Source organism: Heptranchias perlo, chromosome 5 (genome assembly GCF_035084215.1).
Source record: "Heptranchias perlo isolate sHepPer1 chromosome 5, sHepPer1.hap1, whole genome shotgun sequence".
Lineage (NCBI taxonomy): Eukaryota > Metazoa > Chordata > Chondrichthyes > Hexanchiformes > Hexanchidae > Heptranchias > Heptranchias perlo.
This window is the reverse complement of record NC_090329.1, coordinates 55,957,860-55,971,257: the sequence shown is the minus strand read 5'-3', so window position 1 is coordinate 55,971,257 and position 13,398 is coordinate 55,957,860. Positions and strand designations below refer to the sequence as shown.

Below are 13,398 nucleotides of genomic sequence, written 5' to 3'. Positions count from 1 at the left end.
GGGAGGGGACACTCAGGCAAAAACAATTTTTTAAAAAAACACACATTATCCTCAATTATATGTCATACATAAAATATGTATGAGGGAAATGAAAGTTGTAATCTGGTTTTGGAGTTCACTTGGCTCTGACAAACTGCTTGAGGTTGTCATCCTTTTTGAAACCCCTTATTGGATTATAACATTGTAACTCATTTGAGTATATTCTGTCCATAAAATGTGTAGCTCTCGCCATTGAAGTAAGGAGTAAAGCAGTACATAGCAAAACATAATCGCCAAATTATAGGATCACAATTAGTCATTAGCCAGAAGTAAGGGCAGAGCTATTTTAATAAGCAGAGGAGTTTAAGTGGGCCCCTCACTGCTACTTTGTTTTACCCAATTTACTTGGAATGCTGTTGTCTTCTCATTGCTGTTTGACCAGTTATAGCAAAGCTTCTAAAGTAGTTTTCAAAAGTCTTTCTTTACTGAATAAATAAGGAATTCATATGATTGACAGAACAAATATTTGTGACGACCAGATTCAAGGGTAACGTGTTTTTATACATAAATTTGTAAAATATGGAAACCTATTTATATCGATCCATAATATTCTGTATTGAAAGTTTAGCTTTTGTTTTTGTTAACATTAAATTACACCATCTCATTTGTGTTGGCCAGGTTACAATCCCTGCATTTATTGACTATCCAGTTTCCTGTAAAACTTGAGGCAATGCTGGCATATAAGTGGGTGAGCATTTGCTGTGTTCTGTAAATGTACATTTTGGGTGAAGCGGGAGTGCCCAGTGTAGAGTGAGTAATCTGGCTGCACCCATGTCAAATCTTCCGACTGGCTTAAATCCACCAGCTCAATGGGTCAGACTCCTCTGAGTAGGGATTTGGCGGTTTTTAATATCATTGTGATATTATGATGGATGTTAGCTGCTGGGTAACTGTCAGCTATGGAAGACTGGAGCCAGTATTTACTGCTTCACCACTTGGTCACCTATATGGGGAGATCTTTGACGAGAAGGAGAATGTAGCTCAATCAGAGTGGCATGTGACTTTCCCATGCTACAATTTTCACACTCAGTTTATGTAGCTATTGGTGTAAATTTGGTGAGAATATTCTGATATAATAAGACTACAAATATGCAGTAGGATCATAACTCTAGTTTGAGGAAATCAGTTCTGTTGCCCTGCAATATTTTTCCTAGTTCTGCTGATGTAATAAACCAGGAAAGACAGCATAAAATTTCCATTTAGTTACGAGGGTATTTCATCCAACTTGGGACAGATGTGAGTTTGGAGGGATGCATTTTGAGGACGATGGAAAATATGCCATCAGGACCAGAGGTCTTGGAGTTCAGAACACAAGAGGATCTGACAGATTTAATGGGATTAAAACATGATGGACAAAAGAACTGATCAATGGAGGGAGATTAGAGTTGAAAGAGGAAAAAGTCAGCGTTTTCGTTCGGAGAGCCAGCAGCTATACCATCAGGGTGTCAGGAAGTGGAGGTGGAGGTTGCTCTTGACAGAAGGTTGCTATATGGCAGTTCGGAGTAGACACCTTGTTTTATCCCACCTTCACTTTAAAGCCTTCTCTTTAGCTGCGAGTGTCAAGGCAAATTGCAATATTTCCCTCCTTCCTTCACTTACCGCCAGCTCCACTGAGGTAGGCTAACTCAGCACAGTCCATGATCAAACTTGGTGATTCAATCTGGATTAATGTTGCATAGGGTGATTTCACATATTGAGGACAGCTGGTACCATGCTGGAGGATATATTTTATAAAGAAAGCTTTTTTTTTTATGTCAGTTAAGGGTAGTTTCATACTTCTCATGAAAAGGGTGTCTCGTATTTGCACCCAAAGAATCAAAAAACTTTCTTGACTAACTAATCTATATAGGTTTTGGCGAAAGAGACTCTTTGTGGGTATGGAAGTGAAAACAGACAATTATTGGTATATGGATTTCATAGTGTCAGCCTTGGCTCAGTGGCAGCACTCTAACCTCCGAGTCAGAATGTTGTGCATTCAAGTCCCACTCCAGAGTCTTGAGCACATAATCCAGGCTGACACTTCAGTGAAGTACCGAGGGAGTGCTGCACTGTTGGAGGTGCCGTTATTTCAGATGCAACATTAAACTGAAGCCCCATCTGCCCCCTTGGGTGGATGTAAAAGATCCCATGACACATTTGAAATAGAGCACGGTGTAATTTTTATCCGTCAATCAACGTCACTAAAAAAAGAGATTGTGGTCATTTATTATATAGCTGCTTGTAAGACCTTGCTGTGCACAAATTGGCTGTCGCATTTGCTGCAATAGTGACTAGATTTCAGAAGTGCTTCATTGGCTGTAAAGTGCTTTAGGATGTGCTGAGGTTGTGAAAGGTGCTATATAAATGCAAGTTGTTTCGCTAACACAATACCAGGTTGAGGATTCTATATTGTTTTTCCATATTGTTTATCTACAACTTTGTCAAATTGCCAAATGAATGCTGCAGCTGTGTTTTTTAAAAAAACGTCATGCTTAATTGGCCAAACTGCTGGGAAATTATTCACGTATTATTCACAATTATTCTTAAAAACTCTTCTTCATTTTCTGTGATTGGATTTTTAGAACTTTGTTAAACTTGCATTGAATTAGTCTAGTTAGGAGTTTTAAAATTACTGTAGACCATTTATAACTGACGGAAAGCAATCATTTCAGATATGTTTAATTTGGATAAATGTTATGTTTAAATTAAAATTGTAAAAAAGTTTAACTTGAATATTTCCCCCCGGTTACTTTTATATATGTGCCCTTCATCAGAACCGTGTCTGTCTAGCATTTTCTGTTTTTATTTAAGATTTCCAGCATTTGCTGTTTTTTCCCCGTTTTAAATGTGTGATTTCATTTTTTAAAATTTAATTTTAAAACGTGTGTATGTAAATATATATATATATATACACACACACGTTCTTTATATAAAACGTTGCTTTGCAGAATGGGAGGTACAGTACTTTCAGCTACATTAGAAACCGGTGCAAACCAAATGGTGCATTGACACCAAAATGAGGGCAATGTGCGCCAGCTTGAACAGTAAGTCTTTAAGCTTTCCAAAAACTATCTGGTGCAATGGTTCTGTTTGAGAAAGAAAGAGAGGAAGTAATAGCTTCCTCTTTCTTTTGCCCCCCGTACAATCTTCCAGCGTGCCTGCTGCACGGATCATGTGTGACTGGCAGCCACCTTCCCCCTGTCATTTGACAGAAGCTCCGAGCTCAGCCCAGCGGCAGCATGACGTACCGTTCGGGTCATGTACTGTACATGGGAATGACTGTGGTCTGTTCCTGCCTGTGAAAGATTTGGGGAGCCTGGTGTTGTGGTTCCTGAAGGAGCTTGAAGCAGCTGCGGCGGTTGTTTTGTTCACAGTTGAAGGAATGAAGTATAAGGAAGAGCTGCCGGATGGTGTGGGCAGACAGAAATAGCGTGGGGTATTGATAGAGTGATCCGAGGGAGGAATCCAGAGGACTGCGCTGAACAGGCTGGGTCGGAGCTCTTGTTTTGCCGCTTTGCAGGTCAGTTAAAACAACATGCTGCACACTCTCCTCAACGTGAATGTGTCTCCTAACCCGGGAAAGCACAGAATAACTAGTGGGGCTGACTGATAGTCCACCCAGAAAGGAAGGTTAAACGGGCAAGCGGGAGGATTCCCTCACAACAGGGATAGGCGTTCGGTCTGGAATCCTTGGCAGATCCCCTTGGATGGAGAGCACGGAAACGTTCACACACATATCTCCGAGCACGCCGTGTGAGCTCTCGTAAATTACTTTATGCATTTGTGGGTTTTCATGCCCAATGTGCTTTTCGTTATATTTTCTCCGTGCATTGAAATATATTCGTGAGCATTAAATGCTCGAACCGCCTTTCCAGATTTTATTTGTCTGCATAGAATGGGGCTTTGGTTATTCAACACAGACTCCTCAGTTCGGGAGAGGAAATGTTGGTGTTGCGGTACGCTCTCGAACGTATTTTCATCAATAAAAATACAATTCATTTTTTACGTACGAATAGAGGGCGACTCCTGCACTAAGATGCCGAGGAGGGAAAACATTCTGTGGGTGCAGCAGTTTCGCTAACTTGCGTTTTCCACTCCATCACTGAGTACATTAATTCCTGGAAGTAACGTCCACTTCAAGGCGCATTCTCGATTTGGTTTCCTTTTGAGAGAAATCATCAGGCTGGGACTTTTTTTTTTGCCTTGTAATTGTACTGTAAGTAATGTTTGGCTTGTGGTGTGGAGCATCCCTCCTGCACCTGTGAATATCCTTGATCAGTGTGGAGTGGTCTGCTTTTCTTACCGTTTGGCTGATAGCGAAAAAGTTGCATAGATTTTTTTTCCAGTTGGCAACATTAGTGTTCTCCCTACTAAAACTGAAAATGCCATAATATTAAACTAACATACATAGTTCATCAGTTAGAAATTCCTTTTCAGTGCAGAAGTGTAACACATTAAAATGCTTATCCAAACATTGAGCTTTTTCCACATTTATGTGTAGTGTATTGATATTTAAATGTTTATACCAATGATGCCAAAAAGTGCAGTTGTATATATTGGAAAGCCACAGACTCCAGTTTCTCATTTCTTGCTGATTCACTTATTTAAAGGGAAGCATTGGCGAGAGCTGCATTTTTTCGGATAACTAATCCAGCTGCAGGCACCCATGCCCTTTTTTCTTTAAAAAAAAACTCTTATCTTGTGCAGCAGCAGTTTGTCACAACACCAGACTTTCTGAGGTAATGACAGGTTATCCAATATTTAGCACAATACTTACAGTTGGTTTTCGTCGTTTGCAAATTAAAAGTAGCTGGATTCAAAAGGCGGTGTGCTGACCAGTGATGATTTCAGACTTTATTTCATATTGTTATGATTTTGCTTCTCTAGCTACGATGTGTAACAGTAAAATTTTTAAAAACTGATTTGAAGTTTTAGTACCCATTTTAAATCATTTTCTGTTTCTTTGTGGGCCCCAGGTATTTTAGAAGGATTTGGCACATAATTTTTCGGTTGTGCAGTCCATCCTCTGAATTAAAACTGCTATTATTACTATGGGTAAAACACTATTGTGGTACAGGTATGCTTTGTTTAATCCTTGTCCAAGCTGCATTAATAGAATTTGCTACTATCCATCCCTTCTACACGATGTCCGTTCAAACCTACCACAATGTTTAACTGGAAGTGTAAGGTATTTTCAATCGAATCTTTTACAATTACAACGCTGAGCGTAAGAATTCAGACCAAAGGCAAACATTCCTAGTAAAGTATGCCAGTGTTTCTTGAAACAGAAACTTGTTTACAAAATCTTACCACAAGGGCTGTGTTCTTTATACTTCACAAAAATTACAGTATCCAGAGGGCAAGACGTTAGACATGCCAGTTTGGATTTTGTGGAGCAGATTATAGGCATTACTTTAACTGTAGGAAAACTGGTCAATCATATGTAAACCTAAAAGGTAACTAAGTTTTTGTGTGGGATGTGGAAATTTTTGAAACTGTACAGTATCTGGTAAGTGATTATCAGCTTGTTTTCATGTGAATGAGAGCAGGTGACCACAATCCCTGTGTAAATAGGCACAGCTAGTGTAATCAGGACCAAATGAGCTACAGCCAAGAGGCATCTGTAAAACCTGAACGTGGAAGGCACACACCTGGGCAATATGCATCCCAGTTTTTAACCATAATTTGTAACCCACATTGGGTATTCACTCAATCTAATATTGCCACTGTCTTGCTCTTAAAAGGCATTCTAACCACTTCTTTACCCAGAGAGTAGTTAGAATATGGAACTCACTACCACAAGTTGTTGAGGTGACTGGAATAGATGCATTTAATGGGAAGCTAGATAAACACATGAGAGAGAAAGGAATATAAGGATAGATGAAGTAGGGAGGGAGGAGGCTCATGTGGAGCATAAACACCGGCATGGACCGGTTGGGCCGAATGGTCTGATTCTGTGCTGTACATTTTATGTAAATCTATGTAAATGATAAAACTTAGCTGTGTACGTTAAGTTTTATAAGCCGAGATTTTCCTTTTTTTGGTATAGTCTGTGCCAGAATGGTCAGTGCTGGGTTATGGACAGACAGCAAGAGAAGTGTACTATTTGCACCTAATTTGTCTAGGTCAGCTCATTAGCAGAGTTACAGGTCCAGATTTGGATGGGTGTACGCAGTGCACTAATGGGAGTGTAAAATTGTGTGTAATTGAAATTTAAAGGGATAGGGAACATTACAGAATATCTTAAAATTTCTGAAAGACTTTGGAGAGTTGTGCAAGGCATCCAGAATCATTCGTAGCCTTTGCTAAGGTTGAAGAGGCAAGAGACTAAGAAGGGATGGGCAAAAATGAAAGGAAAGGAAACAAAACCCAAGGTGCAGGCTTGAAGGCAAATGATGGAGCAGCCCAGCACCTGACCCTCTATATTTTGGCTGCTGAAGCTGCTTAGGCCCTTTGCTCTGGAATTCTCTGCCTAAACCTCTCTGCCTCTCTTTTAAGATGCTCCTCAAAACCTACCTCTCTAACCAAGCTTTTGGTCACCTGTCCTAATATCTCCTTATGTGGCTCAGTGTCAAATTTCGTTTGATAATCGCTCCTGTGAAGTGCTTTGGGATATTTTACTTTGTTAAAGGCGCTATATAAATGCGAGGTGGTGCAGCATGAGATGGGTGCAAGGAGGATTGCGCTCTGTTCTATTGTGCCATCAGCATTGCAGCACACATGCAAGAATATGGAGTGAAGTTTCAGCCCATTACCGTTGATGGATGTGTCACTCTGAACTGCATGGTAGCTGCAGGTGGTGGCATAGCTCTGCCTCTGTCTCTGCTGACCCAGACCCTGAGAAGATAGTTGCCCATGCTCATTGACAGGCAGGTGTGCCAGACCCTCCAGAAATGGTTGGTGGCATCTTGATGGGTGTGGCTAATCAGGCAATGCTCATGGTTGATCACCCTGGCAAGACTACTTCCATACAAACTGAAAACATGATATACTGTGATTGGGCTGCTTCTGAGGAAGCATACAGCATTACAGTTAGTCAGGCATTTACACATCTTCATGATGCTATTGGGTCTGCTGTCACAGCTTCGTTTGGAAAGATGCGCCTCCATCGGCACTAATTGTCTGCCGAAGTGAGGTATATTCTCCTGTGACTGCAGATGTAGGTGTGTGACTACTGGCAAGTGGGGACAGAGCATCTCTCATGCAGCCTGATCTGACTATTGAAGGTCCTCCTCTTCTCCCAAATACTCCCAGTGGATTTACATTGGGGAAACTCATCGATTCCAGCAAATGTCAACAGTTAACAACAAGTGACATAAAGGCTCATGAAGATTTACGGGGGAAGAAAACAAAAGAAATGGCTTAGTATATTTGCCTTCATATAAACAGTATCCCCTTCATGCCTTTTGGGATACTTATCATTGCCTAGCAACCCTGGATGCTTGTTTCAAATGAAAGCTCGATATATTTGACATGCTGCACACCAGAACAGTGGAAAATGGCATGCAAAACGGATACCCCCCCATCAGATGAATAAACTGAAGTGCCTAAATGTTTGAGGTGGGTGCTTCTACCACCATTGGTCACATCCATTGGAAAACGCATTGACATACAAACTGAGTGCATTTCTGGTGGCTTGGCACTGCCTTCCATTTTCAGCATCTGGCTGCCACAGTATTGCCCAGGTAGGAAAATCATGGCTGAGGTGTTTCCATGGATTATTGAATGTCTGGATCTAATTCGCACTTGTGCTGTAATCTATTTTCTCAGATGTATGAACAATCGGGACGAGTAACACCGATGGATTTTCCCCTTCCTAACCCAGGGGTTTTGAGGCCCATTGCAGCATTTCTACTGATGCCCCAGCTGAGATTAGACAAATTAGTTGAATTATCTGGAGAACTGAACCTAGGACCTCCTTGGTATGCATGGCTCAGTACTTACTGCCCAAACCAGCTGTAAATCGTAAATTGCTATTCACGTAATTACATAAATGCTTCCCCCATAGCAGATTTTGTCACACAAACTGCACCAAAGTGAAAGCTGTTTTTTAAAAAAAATTAAAAGGCTGTTTAAAATTAGAGATAAATATAGGCACTTGATTTGCTAAGGCACTTAATTAGTTAATACTATAGGAACAGGAGTAGGCCATTCAGCCCTTCGAGCCTGTTCTGCCGTTCAGTGTGATCTTGGTTGATCTGTATCCTTGCTCCTTATCCCGTAGTACTGTTGGCGAGCAAAAATCTATTGATCTCAGATTTTAAATTATTAATTGAGTGAGCATCTACTGTTTTTGTGGGATAGTGTTCCACACTTCTACCACCTTTTGCGTGAAGAAGTGTTTCCTCACTTCTCTCCTGAATGGACTGGCTCTGATTTTAAGGTTATGTTCCCTTGTCCTAGACTTGCCCACCAACGGAAAAAGTTTGTCTCTACCCTATCGATTCCTTTCAAAACCCAAAAACCTCCATCAAATCACCCCTTAACTTTCTATATTCCAGGGAATACAAGCCTAGTTTATTTAATCTCTCCTCATAATCTAACCCTCGGAGCCCTAGTAACATTCTGGTGAATCTGCGCTGCACGCTTTCCACGGCCAATATATCCTTTCTAATAGAATTGTATAGGATAGTGACTAAGTGTATTGTTGCCCTGTGGTGGAATTTATTGCGCCACCCACACCGATGTGAAAGGTAAGTGACCAAAACTAAAAGCCTCTTCAAAAAATACTGAGCAGAAACTAGGCTGTTTGTTTGCTAAGGTATTTAAAGTGTTAATACTATATATTTTTGTGGTTTAATCACTTTACGCTCTTGTAAAGTGTTCAGCTTGTTAAAGGCTTCAGTGCTGGTTCAGCTAGCACAAATATCAGATGCTTGGAGGGAAACTTTGAGGAGGGGAGCAGAGTTATGCGGTATTAAGAGATTAGGGGGTCAGAAATAAGGGAGAGATCGGGGTGAGAAGTTAGGGGTTATAATGTGGATTTGAGGTCTGACTGCTATTTACGAGGATATGAAATGGGATGAGGAAGGAGAATGTTAATCGAGCGGCCGCAAAAGGATCGGATGGGGAGGTTGAAGTCCAGGCTTGAGTGCTCGGCTTATGCCAGACCATACAAGGGTGAGTAGGGAATGGATAGATGAAGTCTGTGTTTGAGTGTTCACAAACTGGTTGAGATGGTAGAGGAGATCCTGTTCGCTGCAATAATTAAGTTAAAGCCCCCAAAAATATGTGTTAAAACATTTTTAAAAACACCCAAAATGGGTCGGAAAAACAAAATGGCAGCAGGCCTGGGTGACTTGTGATACAGTGCCACTCTCTGACCAAAGGTCTGTGACTACAACTTGCCAGGCAAATGTTGATATGCCATTATAAGCGTTGACATGAAAAGCATAACACAGGAAGTAAATTTATGTGAACGGGTAGTGTGTGACACGTAAATGGCTCCCCATGGTGGATTTTGTCACATAAACTGCACCAAAGTGAAAGTGTAGGATTTTTTAATGTACAAGTATGCAATAAAAGTCTTGTATCTAGCCAGCAGTTCATGTAAGCATCACATTCACTCCCTGTCTCGCTTTTGCAAATGCTCAGATTCACCATGAACGATGCCATGGGAGATCTCACAATCAGCACATGTAAGAGACAGTTGATGTTAATTAAATAAAATAAAAGTTGGAGCTGTACTATGTGAAGTATATTAGGTTAATGTGAGTCAAGGAGTCAGTTGTGAGGTAACTCAATATGTTGTCATAAGCAATCAAATATCTTGGTTTACTGCTGACCCATATTGGTGTAATGTATAGATTATATTTGGATGTGGGTGTATTCATATCCTCTGCATTTAGATCATACTTTCATTTACTACCCATTTTCCTTATAATGATGAGCATTATTCCAAAACGATATGTTGGATGATGGTTTGGTAGGTTCCTGCACAGTTTTCTTGATTTCCTGAGGTTATTGGGAGGAGACGCTGCTTCCCATGGGAGAGAAATCAGCCTGTGCTGGTATAACATATCTTCTGCTGGCTAGTGACAAATTGGCATTGGTAGAGGCTAAGGATCAGGCAGAGAGTCTGACGACAAAATTGGGGCAGGGAAGAGGGACATAAAAATAAAATTCATGCTGTTCCTGGATGTTCCACGATTGACAGAAATAAGCCTGTGGGATGAAACAGGACCTTTTTTAAGAGTCGCACGTGATGTGAGCTTTGGTAGTTTATTTGAATTGACAGCAGTTACAACAAAACTCTTAACTTTGACGCTTTGTTCAGCAGTTTGTGTTTGATAGGCCTGGGCCTGAGAGCAAGGTGAAGAATATTGGGTCATTATGATTCAATCAGATGAGAGTTTTTTTTTGAGGACTTGTGATAGACTCAAACACTGCTGCTGTCCCTTGCTGTGTTCTTCACTTGAATAAATTCCAGCCTAGAAAGGTCATAACTTTTTTGGTGAAGTTAAAGATCAATAGCATATCTTTTAAAAAATATACAAGCTCAAAATATTAATATGCAGGTAAAGTGTCCAGAAGCCTTGTTTGTTCTTTCATAATACTGTACCTGAATATGATGATTATCAGATCAGTAAGTATCTGTAGACATTGAAGATGGTCTCAATAACCAAAATGTAGAAGATAGAATGATAAGGTTAGTGTACTGATGCATCAGCTTGAAGAGAAGGCTTATCTGGAAAGGTTAGAAATGTTTTACATATGATGTGTAGCCAGTTTCGAGTACCATTGTGAAGAGGAGATAATGTCCATATAATAGTGATGGAGGCCATTTTAAAATCAGCTATGATAATGAGGAATGTAAGATTACTTTAATGGACATGTAGAATAAACTCTGTTTATTATAGTAGCAGCAAATTCTATGTGGTGTCCATTTCATCGCAAAAAAAATCACACTGGATTTCAATTCCGTCCTAGAAATGTAATCTTAATTGAAAGATGCATTTATTTCTAGAGGTTATATTATTGGAAAAAAAAATTTTAAAAATTGAAAAACCAACATAAAAGACCAAGGCTCCTCATACAAGACAGCACCAGGTTTGCAAAAAGTAGGGGAGAACATTTTCAGATGCAGTGGAAAGAATATATTGAAAATGATTACTAATTTCCTGTTTTGGACCCTGTAATTATGGTGTGAAGATACATTCAATTCATTTGAGGCTCATCTTCCCCATAGATTACCTGTTCAAAATTCAAAGAAAAATATACTTCTGAAAATCCCAAGAAATTATTTGCAAATTATTATTTGTTTCTTTTTCTTGAGCTTTGTTGTCAGGATTTATGTGTTTCATATTTGCAAAGATAATTGGTAGTTAGTAAATGAGTAGCAATCACACTAAATGTGGGTTCTGTTTTGTAGATTGTAAATGTTTGGGGAAAGCATTCAGGAAAGTTTGGCAAGTTTTTATGACTGGTTTTAGAATGTATTGACATTCTGCAATATTGATGACTAAATAGTAAAACAACCACACTTGGCTATTCTTCTACGTAATAATTTAACTAATCTTTAAACTTACCCAGGAAACTCCCCTTGACATTCAACGGCATTACCATCGCCGAATCCCCCACCATCAACATCCTGGGGGTCACCATTGACCAGAAACTTAACTGGACCAGCCATTTTAATACTGTGGCTATGAGAGCAGGTCAGAGGCTGGGTATTCTGCGGCGAGTGACTCACTTCCTGACTCCCCAAAGCCTTTCCACCATCCACAAGGCACAAGTCAGGAATGTGATGGAATACTCTCCACTTGCCTGGATGAGTGCAGCTCCAACAACACTCGAGAAGCTCGACACCATCCAGGACAAAGCAGCTCGCTTGATTGGCACCCCATCCACCACCCGAAACATTCACTCCCTTCACCACCGACGCACTGTGGCTGCAGTGTGTACCATCTACAGGATGCACTGCAGCAACTCGCCAAGGCTTCTTCGACAGCACCTCCCAAACCCGCGACCTCTACCACCTAGAAGGACAAGAGCAGCAGGCACATGGGAACAACACCACCTGCACGTTCCCCCCCAAAGTCACACACCATCCCAACTTGGAAATATATCGCCGTTCCTTCATCATCGCTGGGTCAAAATCCTGGAACTCCCTACCTAACAGCACTGTGGGAAAACCTTCACCATACGGATTGCAGCGGTTCACAAAGGCGGCTCACCACCACCTTCTCAAGGGCAACTAGGGATGGGCAATAAATGCCAGCGACGCCCACATCCCATGAATGAATTAAAAAAAAACTAAGTTCTGTGGAGTTCCTTATGCTCTTCAGTATTTTGTTCCATATACAGTGCTTAGCTTTATGGAAGGAAAAGTTTGAGATCAGTTAATTGCAGCTTCCAGATTTACCTCTTCCCTTCTGCTTTTTTCAACCTTGATGGTCTCCTACAGTCGAGGCCTTTGCCCTTCACTTTAGGCTTCTCAAAAAAAAAAAACTCAAGGACAATTTTGATTTTTTAAAAATTCATTCATGGGATGTGGGCGTCGCTTGCAATGCCAGCATTTATTGCCCATCTCTAATTGCCCATCTCTAATTGCCCTTGAGAAGGTGGTGGTGAGCTGCCTTCTTGAGCCACTGCAATCTGTGTGGTGAAGGTACTCCCACAGTGCTGTTAGGTAGGGAGTTCCAAAATTTTGACCCAGCGATGATGAAGGAACGGCGATATATTTCCAAGTCAGGCTGGTGTATGACTTGGAGGGGAACGTGCAGGTGGTGGTGTTCCCAAGCGCCTGTTGCCCTTGTCCTTCTATGTGGTAGAGGTCGCGGGTTTGGGAGGTGTTGTCAAAGAAGCCTTGGTGAGTTGCTGCAGTGCATTGTGTGGATGGTACACACTACAGCCACAGTGCACCGGTGGTGAAGGGAGTGAATGTTTAGGTTGGTGGATGGGGTGCCAATCAAGCGAGCTGCTTTGTCCTGGATGGTGTCGAGCTTCTTGAGTGTTGTTGGAGCTGCACTCATCCAGGCAAGTGGAGAGTATTCCATCACATTCCTGACTTGTGCCTTGTAGATGGTGGAAAGGCTTTGGGGTGTCAGGAGGTGAGTCACCTGCCACGGAATACCCAGCCTTTGACCTGCTCTTGTTGTCACATTATTTATGTGGCTAGTCCACTTAAGTTTCTGGTCAATGGTGACCCCCAGGATGTTGAAGGTGGGGGATTCAGTGATGTTAATACAGTTGAATGTCAAGCCGAGGTGGTTAGACTCTCTCTTGTTGGCAATGGTCATTGCCTGGCACTTGTCTGGCGTGAATGTTCCTTGCCATTTATCGGCCCAAACCTGGATGTTGTCAACGTCTTGCTGCATGTGGGCACTGACTGCTTCATTATCTGAGGGGTTGCAAATGGAACTGAACACTATGCAGTCA

General features: G+C 41.3%; 1 protein-coding gene across 5 annotated transcripts in view; it reads left to right on the top strand.

The window, feature by feature from the left end:
• The window catches only part of LOC137321765 (dystrobrevin beta-like), a 534,882-nt gene that overhangs the window by 80,297 nt on the left and 441,187 nt on the right, over positions 1–13,398 (top strand). Inside the window, exon 1 of one of the 5 annotated variants that reach the window (XM_067984403.1) lies at positions 3,294–3,538. The exons of the other annotated variants lie outside the window; for them this stretch is intronic. The gene's annotated coding sequence lies outside the window, so the exon portion shown is untranslated. Of the gene's footprint in view, positions 1–3,293; positions 3,539–13,398 lie in introns of those variants that run through there. 5 annotated transcript variants of the gene reach the window in all.